We start from the raw sequence: 13,196 nt of genomic DNA on the forward strand, positions 1-13,196 counted from the left end.
GAGGGGGGGGTGGTGCACGGAGAGAACTCTGTCCGAACCTTTGTTGTAGCTCACCAGCCTGTCTCCTTCAATCTGAGTACCTGGATACCTGGCACACGAGGCTGCTTGGCATCTTTTGCAAATGCTCTCCTACATTTTCATAGCTTTCCACATTTTGAGTTCTGCTATGCCAACAGGGATGCAAAAACTGCACGGGAAGCTTGTGCTGCTTCAGGTACGAGCACATGACCTAGATTTTCCCGTTCGACTGCATCTCTCCGAGACAGGACAAGGGAAGCAATGTTCAGATGTCTCAGAGCCTGACTTTCTGGCAGGCATGGTGGCAGAGGCCGATGCACTGGCTCTGCTGGGGTTGTGGTGGTGGGGTTTCTGGCACCCAGACCAGGTCTGGTCAGTGCCAAGCAGTGGGCAGCAGCAGCAGGGGTGTTCTTACAAACACGTTTCCCCACAGGTGGGTGGGCTTACCCTGTATTACTAACTGCTTAACAGTTCATTCCTAGAATTAGAATTACTGGATAAATAAAATTCATATTTTAATTTTTTTGGTAGATTTAGTCAAATTGTTTTACAGAAAAAGTATACTAATTTATAATCGTATGTGAGTGTTCACTCCCCCATACTTTTATCAACCATTGTTAGTATCATTCAAGCTATCTTCTAGGGATCGTCAAGTAGTGTGGTAGTTAAGGTGCTGAATTCTCCCATGGTCCCCTGTGGTTCAAGTCCCAGATCCACTGGCTTGAAAATCATGACAGGCGTGCATGCATGCATGCTCAAAATCTCAAGAAGAGAATGGAGAAGGGACTGAGACAGGGCCATCTCTCTTGGGGGATGATTTCTCATTTTTCCGTTCTCTGTCTTTCTCCAGTGAGTGCAAATACCTTATGGAAAAACCTAAAAATAGACAAACAAAAAATATTCTAATTTATAACTTGAAAAATTAAATATATTATTTAAAACATTTTATTTGTGTATATAGTTTTTACCTTAGTATGATCACAGTGGTGTGTGTGTGTGTGTGTACCTTAATTAATTATTTATTGCCAGGGGGTGCATGTACTTGCCAGAGAAAGAGAGATAGAGAGAGAGCACACTCTTGCAATGGGACATGGTCATGCTACAAACTTTTTTCATGATTTCTTCACGTCATGAGGATTTTGAGCACACAGACACATGTACTTGTGTTTTTAAGTCATCAGGCTGGGATTTGACACTTGGTCAATCATGTGGGATCCAGCTCCCAATACACAGTACTTAATCCCTGCACGATAGGGCTAGCTCTGTACCTACATTCATAGGGTTTCTTCACTTAATTTTCTGGAGATCTACTATACAGCATATAAGAAATTTAGGCAATTTCTTTACTATAAGAAAATGTTCTACTTCATTTTTAATGACTATAACATTTCTTTCCACAGCTGCACCATAATTTATTTATGCATTCTCTAATTAGTTAGATTCTTCCAGTTTTGCCAAAATTCTTATTTCTTGAGGACATTTTCTCATCACAAGGCCAAAACTTAGAAACTTTTATGAGCTCCTGATACCCGTGACTGCCCTCGCTATTAATAAATAAGTATCTTTCACTGTATCCCCTTTAATCTCGAGTATTGGCTTAAAAGTCAAAAAATGTTACAAATGTGATTGGTAAGAGTACAACAGGTATTTCCTGGGAGGCCGGATGCTGGTGCAGTGGTAATAGGTGATGTTCTGCAAGGCTGACCCACATCGGAAGGGTCTGGGTTTGTGCCCAGAGATTTCCCTGAATATATCAGGCACTTGCATGCCCACAATCCAGGGCTGATGGAGGTTGGCGGTGACTTTTTTAAACAACATCTTGGTATGTTGTGCAGGCCAGCCTTGAGCTAGACTTTCCTACCTCAGCCTTCTGAGTCACTGGGGTCAAAGGCACCACTGTACTCTGCCTTTAGGTTATACCAAGAATTGAATCTGTGCCTCGCATGTGGTCCCAGCCTGTGAAGCATAGTGTTTTTACAATGCATGCCACCATGACTAGTACATACGTGTGTATGTGTGTGTGTGTGTGTGTGTGTGTGTAGAGAGAGAGAGAGAGAGAGAGAGATGAGAATTATCAAGAGTAGTACAAATGGAGTTGATGACACAGATAAATTTTAAATTTTGATAAAGGACAGATACCTTTAAAGTATCTTTACAGTTCTCTGTGACGTTGATGGACACAGTTTTGCAATTGCATGAAACTCATGCCAGCGTGGCTCAGTGGGAATGAAGCTGCCATAGTCCATGCAGTTAGGTCAGTAGACAAAACTGAATCAACCTAAGGAAGCAGGGAGAAAAACCTCTTAGGGTCAGACAGCTACTACCACCCACCACTATCCTAGACAAGCGACCTTGTGTGAAAGATTGGGGATTAAGAGAAGGGCCACAGTGAAGTAGAGTTTGCTCTGTGTATACTTGCATTGAACTTGGCTTTAAATAAATATCCTCTCTCATCTCTCTCATGCACGTACAACATATTTGTGTTTGTGTACCTGATTCTATAGTATAAATTCAGTTCTCAACCACCCTTAGGACATTTTCGTGGAAGATCAAAAGTGTGGACAAGTCCAGGGGGCACCCCTGAATCTGGGTTAGCCCTACCCATATAGCAGTTACTACTTGAGTGTCACACATCAGGTATACAGCAGCCTGTCCTGAACGGGGTCTTGACAGGACCATTTCTGTTTCCACATATCCTCCCACGGTTTCAATTCATACCACATGGGCTTGTCTAAAGGGAACAATATTCCTTAGTGTTGAACATTTTCTGACACAGTGGTTCTCAAAGTATAGCTTATACACGCCCGGGAGTCCTGATATCATTTCAAAGGCCAAACTATTAACATCTGCATAGTGATCTGACATGATCTGTCTTTTCACTTTGTTGACATTTTCACAGATGGCACAAAAGCTGTGGTAGTACCTTAGCAAGAACTGAGGCCATCACACCAAACTGCACCATCAGTGTCCCACTGTCACCCAATGATGTGTAAAAGAAAAAAGAAGAAGAAGAAAAGCCAGATATGCATACGACACTTTTAGTGAAGCAGTAAAAATTATATGGGGACCCTTGAATATGTGCTTTTTAAAGTGAGTGAAGAAAATGGGGAGTTTATATAAAGCAAGTTGCTGCATTTCAAATCATTAATGGTTGTCCCGAGGAAAAGCATTTGTGCAGTTGTTTGAGTTGCAAACTCAGCTAGCTGCTTTTTTTTTTTTTGGTTCCACACCACTTTTACTAAAAAAAAGTGACTTACAGATGGACCGTATGTGGGTATATGGCAGAAATTTTTTTGGAAGATGAATAAAATCAACTTGTCATTTTAAGAAAAAGACTGACAGTATTTGTGACCAATGATAAAATTTGAATATTTACATGAAATAAACATTTGGAAAAACTTGTATCTACCACTCTGAGCTTGACAAACTTCTTAATACTTAAGGACTTTTTTTGGGGGGGAGGGGAGGCACGTGTGCTTGCCAGAAAGACAGAGACAGAGAGACAAAAAGCAAGAAATTACCCCCTAGGCGGATGGCCACGCTACAGTCCCTTCTCCTCCATTCTCCTCTCGGGATCTTGGGCATGCACACACACACACACACACACACACACACACACATGCCTGGCGTGATTTTAAGCCACCAAGTCCAGGACTTGAACCATAGTTGACTACTTGAACCATTGTCGACTACGTGGGAGTCCAGCGACATAACCATTATGCCAACTGCTGGTCCCTTAAGGACTTTTCTTATGAAATTGATGATGATATTAATGAACATGATTTTTTAACAATACTGCATAAACTGTTTCAGCAATCATAACACCTAGGTAACTTAGTGAGTCAATATTGTTCGGATAACAGTGCAATGAATGACGTTCCAAATTATGCATGGATAAATGCTCTGTTAAAAAGTTCAAGGTGAATTAATTAATTTAACTAGAGAATACAAAAAGCTTATTGATATAGTCTCAGAGTCTGTATTTTATCTCTTAGGAAACTACATGTTAAGCCTTGGTGTAGTATCAGAGTATCTACAATCATATCCCTTCCCTTTTCAGTTATGTCAGTATGGAGCTGCATTTTCTTCATGTAATTCAGGCAAAGCGTCTTATTGCAACAGGTTGAATACTGAAGTAGATAGCAGGATTCATCTTTCCTGTATACAGTCAAACATTAAAGAGAGTGGTAAAAATACAAAACAACACTATTCTTCTCACAAACCTTTTGTGTTGGAATTGTAGATATTTTTCATAAAAATATGTTATTTAATTTTCATTATTTTAATTTGGGGATAAATATATATATGTATATATATATTTTATATATATATATACATATATACACATAAATATATATACATATGTATGTGTGTGTGTGTATATTTAGGAGCCAGCAGGTAGCATGGTGGGTGAGGTGTGCTGGACTCCCACATTACTGAACGAGGTCAAGTCCCGGACCTGGATGCTTGAAAGTCAAACTGGCCCCATATATGTGCCCAAAGTCCAAGGAGGAAAATAAAGTAGAAGTGACTGCAGCATGACCATCCCTCAATGGGGGTGATTTCTCACTTTCTCTCTCACTGTCTCTCTCCAGCCAGCACACGAGTCTCATGACAAAAACTTAAAATATATTTGTTTTCTATTTTAATTTTAATAAAGTTTTAATAGATATGATCCACATAAAGAAATATTCTTTGAAGTATTTAATAAAGCTGAATGTAAAAGGAATCTGAGTCCAAAAATTTTAAGACTATCATTTGGGACCAGTAGAAGGCATAGCAATTATGTCACTGGACTCCCACATGGCCTACTGTGGTTCAAATCCTGGACCCAGTGCCTTGAAATTCATGCAGAGCATGTGCATGTTCATGTCCAAGATCCCAGGGGTAGAATGAAAGAGAAGGGATTGCAATATGGCCAGCCCTCTTGGGAGTAACTTCTCAGTTTCCCTTTCACTGTGTCTGTCTGTCTGTCTCTCTCCAGCGAGCACATACACCCTAAGAAAAAACCCTCTAAAATAAACCCAAAAAACTGCTACCCTAATAAACAATTCCTGAGAATTTTGCAAGTGAATTTCATGAGGCTATGCCAAGCAAGTAAATACATTGAGCAAAAGGTTGGGACCTCATTATCTGAATATAAAATTGGGTATTGTGGCCAATAACAGTCACACGAATAATTGCTTAAGAAAAGTCAAAAAGAAAAACAAAGCTTTATAAAGCTCGTGAATACGTTGCTCACGTGTACCAACGACTCTTGGGCTTGGTTACCGGAGGGTGATGGTGAGTGCAGTTCTTGGTCTCCCTGGGGAGCTGTTTGCTTTGCTGTGTCATGCACACGCTTTCTTGATTCCAAATATTAGTCTTCTGTTTGGTTTCCTTGTGTTTTAATACATTTGACATCTGGCTTGTTTCTTTGTTTTCCTCTTATTATGTAATTTCATCAGCTACTTTGAAATCAGTGAGAGGAATAATCAGTCGACTACAATTCAGCTTTAAGTACAGTTCCTTCTCAAAATACATAGCCTTATATGGCATCCTGAAGATCCAGTGCTTCAGCTGAACACATACAATGTAGAATCGAATACAACTAGCCTAACATAGTTAAATCTGTTATTACCTGACACATAACATAAAAACAGAAGAGGAAAAATGGTGTCTGAGGTCTTCATAAGTAATTAAGCAGCTGGATGAAAATTGTTAGAGAAAGATACTTCCTGCTGCTTCTCTGATGTCGCCACTTTCCTTTCTGCACGTTAGAGCTCTCTCCTCATTTTCTCTCTCCCTGGGACTCTGGATTCTCAGCAAGTGTCTGGTGCAACTCAGGGTGCTGTTAATGTGGTGAAGCTCTCTGTGCTCAGGCGTCTTCACCACTCATGAGCTCTCTGTGCCTCCTCCATGAAGTAACTTCCAACTGTTTGGGCTACTATTTTCATTTTGGAAAAATGAGGATGAGAATAAACAGATCTACATCATTGACTGAAGATTACATGAAAGGATCCATATACGGGCTCAGGAGTCTACCTGCCTCTAGAGAGTCCCCGATGAGTCTCATCTATAATACTATTCTCTGCCTTTTACTATTGGTGGTCTTGTCTCATTTCTACTTTCCATTGGAGGGAAAACGAAGATCTGTATTAATTCAACAGCATGTATTGAACCACTCTTACATAGCAGGCATCATGTTAGGCTGGGGATGGCTAGGTGAATGCACACAGCATCCACAGGGCAGAGGCCATGTCCATGTCCTACATTACTCTTGTGCTAGCCTCTATCAGAGTGCCTGATTCATAGTGCCAAATTGGGACCAGCAATTAGCGTAATGGATATGTTGCTGGACTCCCATGTAGTTGACCATGGTTCAAGTACTGGACCTGGTGGCTTAAACTCATGCCAGGAGCGTGTGCATGTGTGCCCAAGATCCCGAGAGGAGAATGGAGGAGAAGGGATTGTGGTGTGGCCATCCCCCCTGGGGGGTTATTTCTTGCTTTCTGTCTCTCTATCTCTCTCTGACTCTCTGGCGAGCATGTGCACCCTATAACAAAAACCTCTCAAAAAAAAAAGAAAAAGAAATAAATAAACAGTGCCAAATAAACAACCAATGTAGGAGGGAAGTTTAGTTACTCTGCCCATTTTACAGATAAAGAAACAGAAGCTTAGAAAAGAAGAGTAACTTATCCAGTGTCACCCAGATGTTAGTCACAGAATCAGAACTGAAATTCACCTCAGCTTGACTCCAGAGTCTGTACTCAGAGACAGTCTCTATGTTTCATCCCTAAGGAGAAAATGTTAACATTGCAAATTCATGTTGCTAGGGAATGGTAACTTTGGCTTCTCAATTTCTAACTTCTAAAGCTTATCAAAACCCTGCAGATGAACCAATTGCTCAACACAGTATTTCCTAAGTATCTACCATGTAACCATATTGTTGTACAAGACACTGGGCTAATCAAATCTAGTTAGCACTAGATATGAGGTGTTTGTGGAGCTCACATTTCATCCAGAGAGGTAGATGTTGGACAGTCCACCATTATGCTGTATGCTACATGAGCTTACATCAGAGGTCCTGCTTAATCTGGCATAGGGGTCAGAAAGGCTTCTCTGAGGAGATTTTTAAAACTGAGCTCAGAAGGGAGAGTAGAAAAGAATTAACTAAAAAAGAAATGGAGCAATTCTGGCAGAATAACTTGTCCCCAAGAATAATTTAGAGCATTCAAGTTACTGGAAGAAGGTCAGTGTGCTATACCCAGAGAGCGAGTGAGACAGGGAGATGACATAGAGCTACAGAGACAGCTTAGAGCCAAATTCTCCAGGACTTCTGGCCCAGGTTAAGTATTCTGGTCTTTTCCTAAATACAGTGGATTTTCAAGAATAGAGCGATGTAGTAAAAGATAAAATTTATAAACATCACAATGTGAAAGGAAACTGGGGGAACTCTGCTGCAATAGTGACATGAAAGATGATGGCTGTGTGGATCAGGATGGTGGCATTTCAGATGGAGAAATGGGAGGACTTAAAAGATACTTAAAAAAATGAAGTCCACAAGTGGGTGACTTAGATTTGGGAGAGAAGCAGGAGGCAGTCCCAGGTTGTTTAGGGCCTGAAGCTTATAGAATTAGAGAGCTTTTTCAGAAGTGGATACTTGCTACAGGAAGGTCCCAAGATAACTGTCAAAGTCCTGGGCCCAGGGGACCGCAGTTAGCGTAATGGCTATGTCGCTGGACTACCACGTAGTCGACCGTGGTTCAAGTCCTGGACCCGGTGGCTTAAACTCACGCTGAGCACGTGTGCGTGCGTGCCCAAGATCCCGAGAGGAGAATGGAGGAGAAGGATTGCGGTGTGGCCATGATCCCTGAGGGGTGATTTCTCCCTTTCTGTCTCTCTGTCTCTCTGTCTGGCGAGCGCACACACCCTATAGCAAAAACCTCTCCAAAAAAAAAACAAAAAAAGAAGTCCCAGGCCTTCCATACAGAAATAGTGAAGTTAACACAGAGAAGAGGAGGCATTTCCTTCATGCATCTCTTTTTATTAAGAAACAAGATCCTCCTCCCCTGACCCCAGAATCCTCCTCAACATTCCTCACAAGAATAGGAAATTAGGTAGGAAAATAGATGTTTCCTTTTAATCTTGACATTCAATGGTTGGGGTGGAATTGAAACATTTCAGGATGTGCATGGTCATCTGTAAGTCATGAAGGCAACCTATACCTATACTCCAGTAACAGGATAAAAGTATTGTCCAACAAGATAATTTAAACTATTAATAATAATTATGTTGGGAAAATGGGGATAAACTGAGGCTGTCCACAACACATTGGAGGAAAACTCTTCTATATATTATGGACATAAGTGACTAGGTGCGGCTCCTCTCTTTTCTCACATCTGTGCAATTTCTTCCCATGAAGATTTGTTCCAGCTCTGCCCTTGTGTCACTGCTGGTGAGCCCTGACTCATCTTCCCAACAACCATGGCTGGCACCTGTTTTCTGCCAGCTGACTGGTACTGCAGCACTTTCTACTGGGGCAAGGAGAAGGCATGACTGTAAGCTCCCAGAAACAATCAGGCATGTGGTGATTGCAAGCCTTACTTCTGATAGAACCCAGAGTCAAGCTGGGAAATTATTAACCAAAGATAGCTGTCTGGAAGATAATGTTTCCCCCTGAGTGAGCTGTGAGAACAGTGATCCTGAAAGATGCTCCGGGAAAAAGGGATTCTGTCTGGAGAAATGCTGAGAAATTAACACCCACCTTAAAGAGAAATTAACACCCATCTTAAAGAGTCACAGTGCATTTCAGTATAGGAAGAGACCTTCTGAGAAGTTCTACAATGATATGGAAAGCAGGTTTTTTCCACAAAGACCAGGGAATCTTATTAAAACACATACACACACACTTGAATAATCAAGATGATAAAGAATATTCTTTAAAAAATTGAAAATTAAAAGTGCATTAGCATGAGGGCAAGAAGGTCAAATGGGAGAAAATTAAAATGACCCCACATGGAGGGGTAGGTACTCCTAGAGTCAATGCTCTGGTTCTCAATATGCTCTGGCAGCCCTGGGTCTAGATCAGACATGAATTCACATAGAGTTGGTTCTCAATCTAAAGGATGCCTGAGTTATTGGGTTGTTAGAGAGGAAATTTCACCCCTAGTCCACACTCAGGGCCTTCAAGTAACTTTGGAACTTTTAATACACCAGCATGCGACTTGATGCTCTTCACTAAGTTCTATCTCCTTAGTTTGTTACTACCTCATCAAGAGCTGCACATTTGATAGAAGAGGCAAGCACTTGAAGTCAGCCATAACTGCTCTGACCTGGAGACACAGCCCTCCAATAGAAACACACCTGGGAACTAAGGGTGAAATTTCTTTCTTTGATTCATCTCAAGGGAACTCAAGGAGTGATGATTGGCAAAGATAATTTTCTCTCTCACTTTTAAATTTATTGAGGTAATGAAGTAGTATAAACTCTATCTAGGTGTTCCTGGAAATATGAGATTCTCCACTGAGTCATCAGCTCGCAAAACTGTGAAGTAAAGCTAAATGAAACAGAGTCAAATAATGAAAGATGGAGTAGGAGAGATAAGTTCTAAAATCTTGGTTTAGCTGTGCAACCTTGAGTGGATGACTTAACCTCTCTGAATTTCAGTTTCCATATCTGTAAACATAGTTAACTTTCAGTATAAAGCAAGCATTAGAAATAATGCATCTGGGCAGGCCTCTTCTCATTAGTCCACCCTCAGGGCCTAGTCCACCCTCAGGGCTGGGAAGTAACTTTGCTACTTTCAGCACTCTATTGCCCACATATCTGGCAGCCTGGGCTTGCACGGCCCACCAGGAGACTTGAGCCAGGGATGAGAAGACCTTCTCTTGATAATATACACTTGGAGGTCTGGGAATAACTTTGGAACTTTCAGTACACCGGCATAAAAGGGTGAAAATTTCTCTTCCAATACTACAGAATCTACTCCAATAGAGAGAAAAAAAAAGTGAATTCTGAATAAGATGACTAAATAAAGCATAGATCTTGAAGAAACATGAGGAAACAAGAGGGTGATTCTCCCCAAGATGAACACAGTAGCCCCTCACCAAAAACAGATAACACAGAGAAATACACAGAAATGTCAGAAAAAGAATTCTGAATATTCATAATGACAAAACTCAGTGAGATGCATGAGAAAACAAACAATCAGTTCCAGGAAATAAGAGAATCATTTCAGAACATGAAAAAGGAATTTTGTAAAGAAATAGACACTGTGAAAAAGAATCAAATGGAACTTCTGGAAATGAAGAATATAATACAAGAAATTAAAATTTCCCTAGAAAGCATTAACAGCAAATTGGACCATGCAAAGTCTCCAATGTTTTTCACCAAAAAGAATTAAAAAAAAAATTAGGACAACATATAGGATATTCTAGACAATATGAAATGTTCAAATAGCTGTATAATGGGTATTCCAGAAGGTGAAAAATCTGCTAACAGTGTGGAAAAACTCTTTCATGAAATACTATCTGAAAATTTTCTAAATATTAGAAAAACATGGAGAAATTCAGACCTAGGAATAAAAAGTACCCCAAATAGAATTAGCACAAAAAGATCCTTACCTTCCCCCACCTCCACCCTGGCACATCATAGCCAAATTGGAAAAATTAAAGACAGAGACAATATTCTAAAAATGGCAAGAGAGAGGAACAAGCAGATGGAGTAATGGCTACATAGCTGGACTCCCACTTCGCTGATCTGAGGCCTGGACCAGGTGGATTAAAACTCAGGCCAGGTGCACATGCATGTGTGTGTGTGTGCCCTAAATCCTGAGAGAATGGAGGAGTCGTGATTGTGGCATAGCTATTTCCTGCTGGGAGGGTGATTTCTTGCTTTCTATCTCTGTCTCTTTGGCAAGCACATGTAGCCTATAACAACAACAACAACAAATCAAAAAAAAAAAAAAAAAAAAGGGCATGAGAGAAATACCGAGTTATTTATAAAGATTATCCCATTAGGCTAATGTCAACATCGGACCTCTCTCAGCTGAAACTATGCAGGCAAGTAAAAAAAGGGAAGGTGTATTCAAAACATTAAAAGATAAACAGTTTCAACCAAGGATACTATATAAAGCAAGGTTATCCTTCAAATGGGAAGAACAAATCAAAATATTCTCAGAAAAATAAACTAAGAATTCACCAATACCAGACCAACTCTACAGGAAGTACTGAAGGGAGTGTTATACCTGGATAACTAAAGAGAGACAAACAGAAATAGAAGAAGAAGAAAAAAAAAAAAGCAACTGAGAAAATGGTTAACAAAATGACAGAGATAAGTCCACAAATATCAATAACAACATTGAAGGCTAATGTATTAAATTCTCTCATTAAAAGACACAGACTGGCTGAATGTTTACAAAAACAGAAGCCATCTTTATGCTGCTTACAAGAAATATACCTCAGTGATAAGGACATACATAGTCCTTATGTATGCATGAAAGTGAAGGGCTGGAAAAAGATATTCCATGCAAATGGAAACCAAAAAGTGGCTGGAGTTGCAATATCAGGTAAAATAAACTTTAAGATGAAAGATCTAAGGGACAAAGGAGAGCATTATATAGTACTAAAAGGACTTATTCACCAATAAAATATAAAAGAAGATATAACACAAGTATCTATGCACCCAACACTAGAGCGCCTAAATGCATCAAAGAAAGACTTTTAAATCTCAAGGGAGAGATAGACTGCAACACAATAATTGTATGGAATCTCAACACTCCATTCTCTCCTCTAGATAGAATATCTAGACAACAAATAAATAAATAGATACCATATGTGAAATGAGCTTGATAAACATCTACAGAGTATTTCACCCAACTACCACACAATGTAGATTTTTTTTCCACCCCCATGTGGAATATTTTTGAAGAATGACCACATGGTAGGGCAGACAAAACAGGTCTTCACAAAATCAAATGTATGAAACTATACCCAGCATCTTTTCTGAACTTGATGGAATCAAACTTGAAATCAACTACAGAGCCCTCGAAAATTCACAAACAACCTACTAAACAACCTACTCCTGAATGATTTTACAACCATAGAAAAAATTGACTGAAATCAAAAGGATCATAGAAACTTTGATAATGGTTCATAGAACCAATGATAATGAACAAACATATGTTATTAACCTATGAGACACAGCTAAAGCAGTCATAGAGGAAATTAAATAGCAATTAGTGCCCACAAGAAAAAAGCAGAAAGGTGGCTAACAAACAACCTAGTGACAAAACTCAGGGAACTGGAAAAACAACAATAAAAAGAAAACAAAAATAGTCCAGGAGAAAAGAAATAGTAAAGATTAGAGCAGAAATAAATGAAGTAGAGAATAAAAGAACTATACAGAAAATAAAATCAAAAGCTGGTTCTTTGAGAAGATAAGCAAAGTTGACACATCGTTAGTGAGATTAATCAGGAACAGAGAAAGGAACCAGATAAATCAAATCGGCAAGGAAACAGCCATAATTACAATAGATACAATGGAAATTCAAAATATCATCAGAGAATACTACGAGCCACTATATGCCAACAAACAAGAAAGCTTAGATGAGATGGACAAATTTCTGGGAAAGTATAAATCAGGAAGAAATAGAAAGTCTGAATGGATCTATAACGAGCGATGAGATTGAATCAGTAATAGACAAGTCTCCAAACAAAGACAAGCCCAGGTCCTGATGGCTTTACTTCTGAAATCTACAAATTTGTAAAGAAGAACTAATTCTAATTTTCCTTAAATTATTTATAAAAATTCAAAAGGAAGGAACCCTCCCAAATTCATTCTATGAAGCCTCCTTCATCTTAATTCCAAAACCAGACAAGGACATGACACAAAAAGAAAACTTCAGGCCTATATCCCTGATGAATAGGAATGCAAAAATTCTCAATAAGATAATAAATAAGATACTAGCATATCATATTCAACAACATATTAAAAAGATTATACACCGGGCCAGCAGTTCCGGACACCAGGCAGACTGAGGCTGCAGGCCAGACCCTTCCGAATCTCCACACATCCCCACTGTTCCTCCTCCTTGGACCCCAGGTTGGTCGTCTGGGACTTTAAGGTGAACCCCCACCCCTCCCCACCCGCAATCCGGATCAAGCCGGCCAGCAGTTCCGGACACCAGGCGGACTGAT

This window comes from Tupaia chinensis, unplaced genomic scaffold (assembly GCF_000334495.1).
Source record: "Tupaia chinensis unplaced genomic scaffold, TupChi_1.0 Scaffold147554_1, whole genome shotgun sequence".
NCBI classification, from domain to species: Eukaryota; Metazoa; Chordata; class Mammalia; order Scandentia; family Tupaiidae; genus Tupaia; species Tupaia belangeri.